Source organism: Macaca nemestrina, chromosome 13 (assembly GCF_043159975.1).
Source record: "Macaca nemestrina isolate mMacNem1 chromosome 13, mMacNem.hap1, whole genome shotgun sequence".
NCBI lineage: Eukaryota > Metazoa > Chordata > Mammalia > Primates > Cercopithecidae > Macaca > Macaca nemestrina.
In genome coordinates, this window is record NC_092137.1 from 10,601,976 (window position 1) to 10,616,676 (window position 14,701).

The window sequence follows — 14,701 nt, forward strand, 5'->3', positions numbered from 1 at the left end:
CAAACCAGCCACGATCGGTTCCGGCCGGGACGCCGCCGAGGGAGGGGCGGGGGCTCGGCGGTGGCCAACCCAGGCCCGCGAGGAGCTGGTGGGGCGCTGGCGGGCCGACGTCAGCGGAGCCGAGCACCGCCCGCCCCACGCGTGGCCCCCGCCCCCGGCCTCGCGCCCCGCCCTCCCCACCCTGCGGCGGCCTCGCCCCGCCCCGCCCTGCGGCGGTCCGCCCGCCTGGAACTGGTCCGCGCACGCGCCGACGCCGCAGGCCCCGGCCCGCGGCCGCTGAATGGCGGAGACTGTCCCTGCACAGCTGTGTTTCCACCTGGCCTTCAGTGCCTCGTGCCCGAGAGCGGAAAAGGGAAATCGCGAGCGGAGCACCGGTGTGCTGGCCACGTGGGCGCCGCCGGGCCGACTCGACCGTGCTGCCGCCCGCCGCTCCAGTGCAAGGGACCTGGAAGAGATCCCGGTGCCGCTCCGCTCCCACCAGCGAGGGAGCAGAGGCGCGGGAGGGAAGGGGCGTCCCGGGGGTCGCCAGCACGCTGGGGGCAGGGCTGGCAGCCTCCCCCACGCCCCCACGCTGGAAGCCTCGTCTTTGTAACATCCGGTGTCCTGTAACTAGATGGGTCCTGTCCTGCGGAGGTGGTTTCCCCTGTGAAGCCAGAGATTCACCCAGGAGCGTGAGGGGAGCCGGGTCCTGAACCCCCAAGCCGCCCACTACCCTCTACTTTACCGGATGGAATTCATCAGTAACTAGGTATCTTTAAGGGCGGCTCCCTGGCGCGCTCTGACAGTTACGGAAGTCCCAAAATGCTTTGACCGAAAACGTCTAACAGTGAATACATAAGGCAAAAAGCCGCGTGGGAAATTCGAGTCCCTAGGAGCGCCCGGGGGATGCCTCTGGAGGTGGACTGCCACTCACCCCAGGCCACGCTGGAATGCCCCCACCAGGCAGGCACTGGACTTGAATTGGGGACACTTTTTTTTTTCTTTTTCATTTTTTCATTTTTTACCATATTGGACAATCCAGACAGGTTATGTCTCTCCCTAGGGTGGGGATTTCGACTGACCGGAGTGTGGCCGATGAAGAGTTAAAGAGAGGAGAGGGTAGATCTAGCTCTAGTCCTGGGTGGGTAGGGGTGGGGTTGCAGGAGCTCAGAGCACTGGCCCAGCCCTGCCCCCAACTTGCTGTGTTCTCTTGGACAAGTTACCTCCCTTCTCTGGGCCTCAGATAACCCAAGAATCCTTACATAGATATCTTTATAGCCACAAAGCCCTGTGAGGTTTTTGAAAAACTTCCTTGGTATCCAAAGCCAGGTCTGAGGTACAGTCAGTGAATACCTGTTTAATGAATGCATGCATAAATGAATGAATGGATGATCCAGCTCTTCCTGGAGCAGGCGCGACTTCCACAGAAACAAAAAGAGGGCAAACGCGAGCCGTAAGCAGAAGTGAGTCTTCTTCCTATGTGAAGGGATGTGGGGGTGGTCCGCCCTATCTGTCCTTGAGCACCCGCCCGGACTAGAGGGGTGGGGGTGGCTCCACCCTTAACAAGCTTAATTCTTGATGAGATTAACCATCAGAACCCATGAGAGAACGTTATAGCTCCAGCGCTGAATGGGACATCTTTGATTCTGTGGTGATGCGGACTTTGTGCTTCTCTGTGAGGAAACACTTTGTTCCAACGACGCAATTTTCCTCACACTCCGGAAGTGTCCTGCACTGCCAGAATTGCCCAGCTTCCTGGCACACCTACCAACCAGTCATTCCCAACACTGCCCAGTATGCAGCCTCCCGGCAGAGGGCCTGGATGTCTTGGCAGGTAGGGTTCCCCTAGCAGCCTGGGGTGGCCAGATAGAAACATTAACTGGAACTGGAGCACCGGTGTGCTGGCCACGTGGGCCCTGCCGGGCCGACTCCGGTCCCTGCTGCCGCCCACCGCTCCAGTGCAAGGGACCTGGAAGTGATCCCGGTGCCGCTCCAGTTCCAGATCCAGGGAGCCAGGAGGGCTCCGACTGGTGCACACACAAGCCGCTCACACTGCTGTCGCCCACATACCTTCCTCTCCTGCTAGCCCACCCCAAAGCCCAAACTCCTGCCCACATGCTGGGAAGGTGAGGCCTTGCCTGGACAGCCCAGCAGGGAAAATAGGAGGGAAGTAGTCCCGCTGCTTTCCCAGAGCTCTGCTCTGCGGCTGCAGGAAGACCCGCAGAGGCCCTGGGCAGCAGGACTGTGGACAGCAAGGCCTGAGTGGTGAAACCCAACCACTCAACTGGATTCCAGAAGCTCAGGTGGTGGTGACTAAACCTGGCCTTAATCAAAATGCATGACTTTATTGTCTTTCAATGTATTTTCAGTAAACTTCATCCTCTCCATTACTATTTCTTTTCTTTGGAAAAAAGCAATAGATCCTTGTAAAAATACGTGATGCCACGCACTTAGGAATCACTGTCATGTGGAGATGAGATTTCTTTTTTATTTTTATTTTTCTGAGAGTCTCACTCTGTCGCCCAGGCTGGAGTGCAGTGATCTCTGCTCACTGCAACCTCTGCCTACCGGGCTCAAGCGATTCTCATGCCTCAGCCTCCTGAGTAGCTGGGATTACAGGCACGTACCACCATGCCCAGCTAATTTTTGTATTTTTAGTAGAGATGGGGTTTCACCATGTTGGCTAGGCTGATCTCGAACTCCTAACCTCAAGTGATCTGCCCACCTCGGCCTCCTAAAGTGCTGGGATGACAGGCATGAGCCACCGCACCTGGCTGGAGATGAGAATTCTATGTGTGGTGCTAAAAGAGTAAATAAAAACATCAGACACTACATTGGACATGCTACTAAGAGCTTAGTCATCTCACCTAAGTTCTGGGACCAACTCCTGTTTTCTTAGGATTCCTTGGGCCCCCTCACAACCCCCCGGCCCCGCCCCGCTCATTATGAAAGCTTGGACATGACTCCGCCTCTCTGAGTTCCAGGCTACCCTTCTGTAAATGGGAGGTTGGACTGGATGAAAGCTCAGGTTCTTCTTGCCTTCTAATGTTCTAAGAATCTGACTTATTTCATAGAGTTCTGTATAAATCCACTGACCAAGTTTTCTGAACCAAAAACAAAAACATGTCTGATGAAGGAGGTATCTTTTCCTCTTCTTTGCTAACTTACATGAAAAGGCTTATAATGGTATACAGTGATTGCAGACTTAAGCAGTCACCCTTATCATTATTAATTTTTTTTTGAGACAAGAGTCTTGCTGTGTTGCCCAGGCTGGAGTGCAGTGGCACGATCTTGGCTCACTGCAACCTCCGCCTCCCAGGTTCAAGCAATTTTCCTGCCTCAGCCTCCTGAGTAGCTGGGAATCCAGATGCCCACCACCACATCCAGCTGATTTTTGTGTTTTTAGTAGAGATGGGGTTTCACCATGTTGGCCAGGCTGGTCTTGAACTCCTGACCTCAAGTGATTAGCCTGCCTTGGCCTCCCAAAGTGCTGGGATTACAGGCATGAGCCACCGCGCCTGGCCTCACCCTTATTGAAAAGAATTAGGTCACATAGAAGACAATAACCAGCAAGCGTTTGTGTATCCACTTACTCAATATTGGAAAGTTTGACATTGAGAGCTTTCTGGAAAATGGGTTTGGGCTCTGCTTACATGTCCATGGTTGTGCTCTACTTCACCAGACTTCTTCCAGGAGCATAGAACAGTGGACTGTGGAGTGAGGCTCATGACCTCCAGTCCCATGAGGGCTTTGGGAGGTTAGCATCTGCCCTGGCAAGGATGCCATAACTCAGGATACCTGGGTAATGGGGAGCAGTGACAGATGCTCTAGTCCCATCTGGATGCTTAGCCAAAAACAGTTTTCCTTAGCTCAGTCACTCAGCAGTCCTTTAACCTTGCCCTTTGAATGGTATTAGGTGTTTCCGAAAAACCCAATCCACCCTCCAAGGTGGAAAGTGTGCCATCTCTGCCCATAATCCAAATGGCGTGCCTGAGGCATAGAAAGCAGCTTTCAGGGAGGCCCTCCTTCCTCTGAGCAATGGTGGCATCATCAGAGAAGTGGAGCTCCTCCAAAAGAATCTGCTGGAAGCAGAGGACGCCCATGTGTAAGTGGAAGTCCCAGGATGTTTGTTTTATAAAGTGTTACATCACAGCCCTACCTTGCCCCGGCCCTGGTGTGGCTCACTGGGAAGCTGCTGGGACAGGAGCCAAATAGGAGGAACTGGGCCAGGGCCTTCGGGAGCCCAGAAGTGCCCTGGAGCAGGTTAGTGGGCACACACAGTTGCAGAGAAGAGGGGCCCTTGTCTGGAGGCTGAGAGTTTGGAAGAGTTCTTTTTTATTTATTTATTTTGAGACGCAGTCTTACTGTGTCACCCAGGCTGGAGTGCAGTAGCGCGATCTCAGCTCACTGCAACCTCCGCCTCCTGGGTTCAAATGATTCTCGTGCCTCAGCCTCCTGAGTAGCTGGGACTACAGGCGTGCACCACCACTCCTGGCTAATTTTTTGTATTTTTAGTAGAGATGGGTTTTTGCCATGTTGGCCAGGCTGGTCTCAAATTCCCGACCTCAAATGATCCGCCCTCCTCAGCCTCCCAAAGTGTTGGGATTACAGGTGTGAGCTGCCGTGCCTGGCCTGGAAGAGTTCATTTTCATAGGGAAAGTGATGTCTATAATTATTTTGCTTCCCACGGCCTTGTCTTTTTCGGTGGGCAGAAGTCAGAGTCCTATTAAACCTGTACGGTGTCAGCATTCAGACATGCCATCTGACATGTGGACGGAAGCTTTGCCATCTGCCTACTTGGCTTGTCTGTTTCAAGCCCTTCACTGGTGGCCCTTGGTCCACAGAGTCAAGTCCAAACCCCTTAGCCTGGCATCCAGGGCCCTCTGAGGCCTGCCCTACCCTGCCTACCCTCCCAGCCTCTTCTGCCACTCTAGCTCCCTGAGCCACTGATGTTCCACAGACCCTGCTCCTGCCAGCATAACGTGGGTCACGTGATGTGGGCACCTTTGTTTCCTGCCTTCCCCTCCCTGCAACTCTCCCTTTGAAATCAGGACCATGGTTTTCTTCTCTCCATATGTTCGGTTTCTAGCCTGATTCCTGGCACACAAAGTCATTCACTATTGTCAAGTTGAAACTGGGTTTCATAGCACCTGTGGGCTATTGGGGACAAAAGAAAGAAAGTGAGGCTGTGCTGAACCATTGTCCTTTGTGGTTGCTGCACCAGTGATTAGCTCAGGAGAATTGCTTCCCACGTGCTATCTAAAATTAGAGGAACAAAAGACCCTGGGTGTTCTGCCTTTGGTCAGGTGTTTGTTGATTCATTCCATAGGTGTCTGCTTCCTCCTGTGTGCAAGTGACAGGTGGGACAAGGGAGGACCCTCGATGGCTGGGCTGGGTTCCTGGGGACCAGCAGGGAATTGATAAGAGCCAAGAGAAGCCTCGCTTTTACCCAGTGCCTAAGGAAACTGCCTCTTTTGTTTTATTTTCTAAGTTCCTGGTGACTCCCTCTGACCCAACAGGCTGCAGCGCCTCTGCTGGGCTTTGCCACTGCCCCATTTTTGCTAGAGCCTCACCCTGGTGGGGCCCCACCTCTGGGAAGCCCCAGCGCCTGCAAGATTTTTTCCTCTCGTGACAGGGAGCAGCATGCAGAGGGCCCTTGCACAACCTGGGTCTTCTGGAAGGTGAGTGCTCTGCCCGGGGGCAGTGTGAGCTCTGCATCCCTGCCAAGTCAGAGGCGGGACCATCCAAAGGGCCTGTGGCTGGGGTCTGCCACACCGAGCCTTGCAGGCCTTCCAAGGGGTGGAGTGCCCTGAGGGCAGTGCTCCCTGTCTCTGTTCCAACAACTGTGAGCACTTGCTCTGTGCCAGCGCCCCTGCCAGGTGCCAGGGAGAAGGAGGGGAGGCCAAGGAGGTCCCTGTGCTCCAGGATCTCATGGTCCAGAGGGGAGGCTGCCCCAGGCTTGTGCTTTCTAGGTTCTGGTCCCCTGGGATAGTGGTCACACAAACAAAGGAGATGGACGCAACTGAGGGAGCAGGGGCCTGGGCTTGGAAAGGCTCATCCAGGGCTCGAGTTAGGGAGGGGCCTGCAGCACCCAGGGCAAGAATAAGACCTGTGGGCACCGAGGGAGGCTCCCGCCCATGAGCCCAGCTTTCCTCTGTGAGAGGACTGAGGGCTGTGAAGGGGAGAGCAGAGGAGGGGTCACTGGGGAGCAGCATCTCACCCCCAGGGGCTGCTACTTTGTCCAGCTCTGGCCTCTATCAGTCCATCCAAATCCTGGCTGACAGCAGGGCCCCACCAACGAAGAGGGCAGGTCGGCCTCCACATATGGGCACAGAATGTTTTGCTTTGGCATTCCATGCCCTGTATGGCTCAGGGCCCAGGCAGGCAGTTCAGCAGAGGGAATTTAGCAAGGGAACTAGTTACAGAGTTGACATATCTTACAGCTGCAGGAAGCCACTGTCACTCAGAGGACTGGGGACGAGCGGGGATGAGGGTCCTCAGCAGCATGGCAGCCATCTGTGGGCTGTCCAGTGGAACTGGCACCACAGAGAGACCCACTGACCACCAAGGGGAAGCAGCTAGTGCTGGGGAGGCTGGGAAGCCAAGAGAGAGGGAGGGAGACAGAGAGAAGGGACAGGAGCCAGCTCTCCCCTCCGCCCATCCTCCCAGCTCCCACTAGCGCTTCCCAGTCGGAAGCCTGTTGGCAAGACCCTGGTCAGTGTAATTTTCCGAGGCCAGCCCGGTCCACTCCACCAGAGAAACAGCAGAGCCGCAGTGGGAGTGGGGAATGGGTCTGAGAGCGGGCGGGCAAGGGCAGGCTCAGCCTCTTCCGGAAGGCCCGTCAGAGTCTTCCTCCTGCCTTCTTGTAGGACAGTTTCTAACTGGAGTTCTGGTAAGCACTGGTGACATTTCACATTGGCTTAAGCAATAAGGAAGAGCAATCATCTCACGTAGCAACATGGCTCGGGGAAGGGAGTCTCCAGTTTCATGTATTCGGAGCCTCAAGAACAACGTTGAAGACCTGGATTCTCTGGATTCTTTTCCTGTTTTTACAGTTCCATGCCCAGGTGTTGGCCCAGCTCTCCTCATGGTTCCAAGAAGGCTGCCCCAGGAAGGCTTGTGGACAGAGGGAGAAGCATCTCTTCCTCTAAGTCTCTTTTTATCTAAGAAACCAGTTTGACCAGCATCCTTCCCCTCGGCTCCCTGGGAGGAATGCATGGATCCCTTCGCCTTCCCCCATCCCTCCATGGTTGACTAAACCCACTAGGATCCACTCTTTCATGTGGAAATGGGTTCAGGCCTCCCATGAACAGCATGAAGATGCCCTCTGTTATGGGTTACATTATGTCCCCTGCCCCCGAGACAGTGTGTTGAGTCCTAACCCTAGTATTGCAGAATGTGAATTTATTAGAACATAGGGTCTTTATGGAGGTCATTAAGTTAAATGAGGGCATTAGGGTGGGCTGGTGTCCTGATATAAAGGGGAAATTTGGGGCTGGGTGTAGTGGCTTACACCTATAATCCCAGTGCTTTGGGAGACCAAGGCAGGAGGATTGCTTGAGGGCAGGAGTTCGAGATACCGGGGAGACCCAGTATCTATTAAAAAAAAATAAAAAACAAAAAAATTAGTGTGTGGTGCATGCCTGTAGTCCCAGCTACTCAGGAGGCTGAGGTGGGAGGATCACTTGAGTCCAGGAATTTGAGGCTGCAGTGAGCCATGAAAAGGTGGGGGACGATGGAGACCCACAGGGAAAACATCTTGTGAACACAGCAGAGATAAGGGTGACACCTCTACACACTGAGGAACTTCAAAGGCGGCCAGCAAGCCACTGGGAGCTCGGGGAAGGCACAGTGAAGATGCTCATCTGCTCGCTGCTCTCAGAGGGAAGCCAGCCTGCCAACCCTTGATCTCAGACCTCTGCCCCCCGGAACTGTGAGATGATAGATTTCTGTTGTTTAAGCCCCAGTTTGTGGTGCTTTGTTACAGCAGCCCTAGGGAACTATCCACTATCAGAACAAAAGCAGGGCTGGACTGCTAGAAGAAAGGAGAGGAGAACTGCAGAGGATACCCGCCTTGGGGCTGAACCTGAGATCACTCCAGGGCTCCCTGGGTTGTTTTGAAGAATGGAGATGGATTTGTGCAGGGCTCACTGTAGAAGCTCAGTACAACATGTGGCACTTACAAGGCTGCAGTCCACAGAGCTCAGTCCCCAAGGAGCGCTGCATCCACAGACATTCCAAACAGAAATTCCCATTTCTCTTGGCTTCTTTCTCAAACATGGAAGGAGGGACTTTTCAGTGCATCATTAAAGAACCCTCTTCTTGGCCAGGCATGGTGGTTCATGCCTGTAATCCCAGCACTTTGGGAGGCCGAGGCAGGAGGGTTGCTTGAGGCCAGGAGTTCGAGACCAGTCTGGGCAACATAATCGAGATACTGCCTCTACAAAAAATTAAAACATTCCTTAATGTTGATCTGTGAGATTTTGGTGCACCCACCACCCGAACAGTATACACTGAATCCAATTTGTAGCTTTTATCCATCACCCCCTTCCCACCCTTTCCCCGAAGTCGACTGTGTCATTCTTATGCCTTTGCTTATGTCATTCTTATGCCTAGCTTAGCTCCCACTTAAGAGTGAGAACATACAATGTTTGGCTTTCCATTCCTGAGTTACTTCACTTAGAATAATAGTCTCCAATTCCATCTAGGTTGCTGTGAATGTCATTAATTCATTCCTTTTTACGGCTGAGTAGTATTCCATCCTATATATATATACCACAATTTCTTTATCCACTTGTTGATTGATGGGCATTTGGGCTAGTTCCATATTTTTCCAACTGCAAATTGCGCTGCTATAAACATGTGTGTTCAAGTATCTTTTTTGTGTAATGATTTCTTTTCCTTTGAGTAGATACCTAGTAGCTGGATCAAATGGTAGGATCACACTTGTAGTTCTTTAAGGAACCTCCACAGTGTTTTCTGTAGTGGTTATAGTAGTTTACATTCCCACCAGCAGTGTAGAAATGTTCCCTGTTCACCATATCCACACCAACATCTTTTTTTTTAAATTTTTTTATTATGGCCATTCTTGCAGGAGTTTGGAAATAAAGAAAAAAGTGGATTTTGGCCTGGGTGGGTGAGGAAGAATACAGAATAACAGAAATAGAAAATGTCACATAACATCTAAACAAACAAACAAACAAAAACCCAGGAAGAAGAATAAAAGCTGAAATTAAAGGGATAGAAGAATAGATAAATAAATCCAAAAGCTGGTTCTTTGGAAAGACCAGTAAAATAGATAAATCCCTTGAAAGCCTAATTAAGGGAAAAATAAGATAGCAAGAGTACAAAATAAGGGAAAGGCAAATAAATGGCAAACTAATAGAAGATAAATTCATATATATAGATATATATATAAAGGGGAGTTTATTAAGTATTAACTTACACAATCACAAGGTCCCACAATAGGTTGTCTGCCGGCTAAGGAGCAAGGAGAGCCAGTTCAAGTCCCAAAACAGAACTTGGAGTCCGATGTTCGAGGCCAGGAAGCATCCAGCACAGGAGAAAGATGTAGGCTGGGAGGCTAAGCCAATCTCTCTTTTTCACATTTTTCTGCCTGTCTTATATTCTCTGGCAGCTGATTAGATGGCGCCCACCAGATTAAGGATGGGTCTGCCTTCCCCAGCCCACTGACTCAATGTTACTCTCTTTTGGCAACATCCTCACAGACACACCCAGGATCAATACTTTCAATTCAATCAAGTTGACACTCAGTATTAACCATCACAATACGATAGGATTATTTTCTGTAATAACCTATGTAAAAATAAGCAGTCATTATTTTCCTGTTTTGTTCTTTAGGTGTAAAACAAACAAGAATTTTAAAAGAAGAAACTTCAATTTTAAAGATATTATTCAAACTAAGTTAAACATTTCATGTATAAATGAAAACTATACATTTTGTTTGCATGTATCAAACAAAAATATTCCATCTTGCAGTTAACATTTCCATTGTTGAAATTTTCAACACCAAAACTCCATGTTTAATGATGGAATTTAACTGCTTAAACGCTGCATCTTTGCCTTCACAATCACAGCGATACTGTTTCTTTCAAATGTCATGGGAGTTGGAGATGTGTCTTGCTCCTGTGCTGGGCGCAAAGGTGAGGTGGTCAATTGTTGGTCTGGGACTTTCAGTGCTGAATTCAGAAAAGTCCTGGGTGAACTGGGACAAGTTGGCCCGCCAGCTGAAGGACTGAAAAGAAAGCTTTGGACACTTTCCCAATGAACATGTAGCCAAGGCTTTGTGAATCAGAGGCCAGCCGTGGAACCAGGAGTTCTCTGAATTAATTTAGGTGCAGAATATGTTTATGAAAGGACAACTAATAAAAACCTGAAGTTCACATATGTATTATTAAAACACCATCGTAACTTCAGCAATTGTTTAGAACAAAGGGATCTTTTTCAGGGAGGAGTATTTTATCAGTGCCACTGTTTAGAATTGATGGGCGTGATGATAATAACAAGCAGAGCAACTTTTAGTCAGTTTTATTATTGTTTTAACATGATCTACAGACAATACATGTCCTTATTGCCTGCACCTGGGGCAGAGAGCGCCTCTGGACCCACCCTTCCTAAACCACCACACCTGGCCTGGAACGCGCACCTGGTAAGGGTATATGTTAGCTCTCATTGCAGCTAACTGGGGAGTCTTGGCTAAGTCTTTTCACATCTCTGAGGCTGGATCTAACGGTTATTTTGTAGGGTTGTTGGATATAGGATTTTGTAGGGTCATGGTTGTAAGACTATCAGTTAAACTATAAAGAACCTAGTGCAAGCCTTGACGTTAGTAGGGGCTCAGTAACTGCACTGTCCCTCCCCTTCCCCGCTACCTGGCTTCCGCATCGACACGGTGCTGCTTCCCTCACCTGAAAACGTCATGCTTAGATCTTCGATGATTGAAATTTGTCTCATCTTGGCCGGGCGCGGTGGCTCACGCCTGTAATCCAGCACTTTGGGAGGCTGAGGTCGGTGGATCATGAGGTCAGGAGATCGAGACCATCGTGGCTAACACAGTGAAACCCCATTTCTACTAAAAAAAACCAAAAAAATTAGCCAGGCGTGGTGCCTGTAGTCCCAGCTACTCAGGAGGCTGAGGCAGGAGAATCGCTTGAACCTGGGAGGTGGAGGTTGCAGTGAGCCGAGATGGTGCCAATGCACTCCAGCCTGGGCGGCAGAGCGAGACTCCGTCGCGAAAAAAAAAAAAAAAGGAAAAGAAATTTGTCTTATCTCAAATCATGAAGCCCCAGTAACTGCACTGCTTCTGGCTTTCCTGGAAGCTCGTTACCTTGGCCATATCTAGTCTTGTCTGGTCTCTGCTCCTTTGACGAGGTGGACTGTTAGCATTTAGGTGTGCGTGCTGTCTTGTCACCCCATGAGATTGCATGGTTCATGGATGACAATGTTTTCTCACCGTGCCCACACTGAAACCAAGCTCATGGAAATACACAGAGACCACACACACACAGTCTCCAGTAAGGTCCTGATTTCAGATACTTGGCATCCCATTCTATGCAGACTCTCGGTGCTGACTTAAAGTAGACATGGGGTCCTACGTGACATTTCAGTGGGGAGAAGATCCTGGTTTGCCTGGTATAGTCAGTCCTGATATAATGATCAGTTATGCTGTTCTGTACTTAACTTTCAATCAACAAGCACATTATTTTGTTAACTTAAAACATATTTAAAATGCTATTGGATGGGAGAAACATCATCTTTATCTTTAAAATAACATTATTAAGCACCTCTTACAATACTTTGGAGTGATTGTTGATGTTGTATTTGCTATAGTGAAATTTATCAAGAGAGTGAGGAAATATATGTTCAGATTTTCTTCATCATCTTTAGGTGTATTTGCACATACTTTAATGTGGTTACTACTTTTGTCTTCCCCACAAGACTGCACTCAGGACTCGGAGTTTTGGGAGGTGGCTTCTGTGTCTCCTCTTTCTTCGCTGTGTGAGCTGCAGGCTGGGTCTTCAGTAAACGTCCATCGAAAGAAAGATGTCAAAAACTTAATGTCCATTTGAGGTGCAGAAGGAAGGAGTTTTTTTTTCCTTCTTACAGTCAAATATATGATATAAAATTCCTGTACGCTTTGTCTTTGTCTTTTTTTTGTTTTGTTTTGTTTTCTTGACAGAGCCTCACTCTCCTGCCCAGGATGGAGTACAGTGGCGCCAACTCGGCTCACTGCAAACTCCACCTCCTGGGTTCAAGCAATTCTCCTGCCTCAGCCTCCCGAGTAGCTGGGACTATAGGCACGTGCTACCACGCCCAGCTAATTTTTGTATTTTTAGTAGAGACGGGGTTTCAGCATGTTGTCCAGGCTGGTCTTGAACTCCTGACCTCAAGTGATCTGCCCGCTTCGGCCTCCCAAAGTGCTGGGATTCCAGGTGTGAGTCACTGTGCCCAGCCCCCTTTGTGTCTTTTGAAATTCAGTGGGTCCATTCATTCGTGTATTCATTGAACAAATATTCATTAAGGTCTTGATGTAGCAGACTCTTTCTTGATACTTGGACACCGTAAATTTAGGTTCACATCTTGAATTTCTGGCTGAGTTTGATCATTGTGAATGATCATAGAGTTTCCAGTTGTTTTCTCTTTTCTGACCACACCACAAAGGCTGCTCGGACCTATCTCATGCCGAACTATACCAGAGAGCCACCGTTTCCTCCTCCTCCTCCTCCTCCCCTTCTGAGAGCACCTGCGCCTTCCAGTCTTAGAATATGTCTACCCTCAGGCTCAAGTGATTGGATGTGTAGATAAAACCAGACGGGTCAGATTCCCTCAGACTGGATTGTGGTCTGAGGGCGCTCCAGGCACTGGAGCTAACGTGGGAGGCTGGGGATGGAAACCAGTTATTGGAGTCAGCCACCATGAACGGAGTGCGGGCTGATGCGGGAGCCACACAAGCCCCTATGCACAGAGAAGAATGACATCCACAGCCGAGACAGTAGCAATGAGGGCACATGGGAAGGAGAGGGCGCTACCTGGCCCTGCAGAGTCCACTTCCCGCCCAGTCAGGGCAGAACTGCCTTCCTCAGCTTTCACACGATTTCCCCAACTTCTGAGAAGTATCTTCCTTTACTTAATTGAGGTCAATTTGGTTCCTGGAAACCAACCATTCCCCAAGAATAACTAGAAACCTTTTTTTTCTGGAAGAATAAGATTTGATTTGTAATAATCTGCTCATAATTGGCTTTCCAGGACCAAAGATACATGCCAACTGCAAAGTAAGAGCCTGCTCACAATCCTCACGTGAATCCTCCGTGTGTCCCACCGAGCAGGTTTATTCTAGAACTCATGCCGGGCAGAACCGCTTTAATTCCGTGGTGCCGTCACCAGTTCTGCCCCTGCTGGTCTTAGGGTGAGATGGCGCACAGTGTCCTGAGGTCCAGATTTTCGGACGAGATCTGGAGAAAGCATCTGTTTCTGTGGCTTCTCTCTGTCCTTCAGGCCTGTGTGGCACCTGGAGAAGAGACGAAGATCCTCAATCCATTCAGTCCAGCTGTCAGGCTCTCAGCCCGTGCTCATGGCGGTCTGGCCTTGCTGATTGGTTCCCCAGGCTGTATTTGATACTCTCTCTCCCATCAACAGCACTCGCTCTCTGGACCCACGCGTTGAATCTGCAATCATGGAAGCCTTCTGGATCTTCACTGTCCAATACGGGGGCCATGAGCCACGTGTAGTTCTTGAGCACTTGAAATGTGGCCAGGGTGACTAAGAAACTGAATTAATTGTATTTCTTTTCTTTCTTTTTTTTTTTTTTTTTCTGTTGAGATGGAGTTTCGCTCTTGTTGCCCAGGCTGGAGTGCAATGGCGCGATCTTGGCTCACTGCAACCTCCGCCTCCTGAGCTCAAGCGATTCTCTACTTCAGCCTCCTGAGTAGCTGGGATTATAGACCTGTGTCAGCATGCCCAGCTAATTTTTGTATTTTTAGTGGAGATGGGGTTTCATCATGTTGGCCAGGCTGGTCTTGAACTCCTGACCTCAGGTGATCCACCCACCTCGGCCTCTCAAAGTGCTGGGATTACAGGCGTGAGCCACGGCGCCCAGCCTATTAATTGTATTTCATTTTACTTTGTGCAAACCTAAATAGCCATGCCTGGCTGGTGGCTCTCATATTGGGCACTACAGCTCTAGGTCAAAGCCTCAAACATCAACATTAGATGTACAAATGGCAACCAGTGTACCCAACGGCACGTGCATTTTTAACACAACCTGAACTCATTAGGACTGTGGTCCCCTTTCAACCTGGCCCTTTACTAACTGTTCTCAGGGCAGGAATCTGGTCCAGGACAGGATATTTCTTGAAAGTCTGCTAACACAGTGCCACAGAAGCAAGTGGGGGTCTCCCCCTAAGCCATGAACCTGTGCATCCTCAGCTTTAACCTCCCTTTGGAAGAAATCACCCCTGTAGCCATCTGGTGAGGTGTCATTCGTTGCCAGAGTCTGAGGGCCACCCAATGACATAATTTTAACTTTAAACAACTTTTTCATGCTGCTGGACAAAGGCTATTCTTCGTATTCATAAAAGCAAGCCCCTGATTGTACTAAATCGGCTCTTATCTACCCTTAGTTTTTGCAAAGCACACACTGACCTGTATGAAGACTCCAGAAAGATGCTGAGCGTGTGCATTTGAAGTAAAGGGAGGTATGTGT

The 14,701-nt window shown here is 49.9% G+C and overlaps 1 long non-coding RNA gene across 4 annotated transcripts; it reads left to right on the forward strand.

Moving 5' to 3' along the window:
* The first annotated feature begins 4 nt into the window (after positions 1 to 4).
* LOC105486494 (uncharacterized) lies at positions 5 to 11,062 on the forward strand. 4 transcript variants are annotated; one of them, XR_011611451.1, is made up of 5 exons: positions 5 to 748; positions 1,305 to 1,813; positions 3,896 to 4,084; positions 5,615 to 5,660; positions 6,849 to 11,062. It is a non-coding gene; the product is annotated as an uncharacterized lncRNA (long non-coding RNA). The 4 variants fall into 4 exon arrangements; XR_011611448.1 differs by having other exon boundaries at positions 5 to 1,813; XR_011611449.1 differs by having other exon boundaries at positions 5 to 1,813; positions 7,035 to 11,062.
* Positions 11,063 to 14,701: the final 3,639 nt, after the last annotated feature.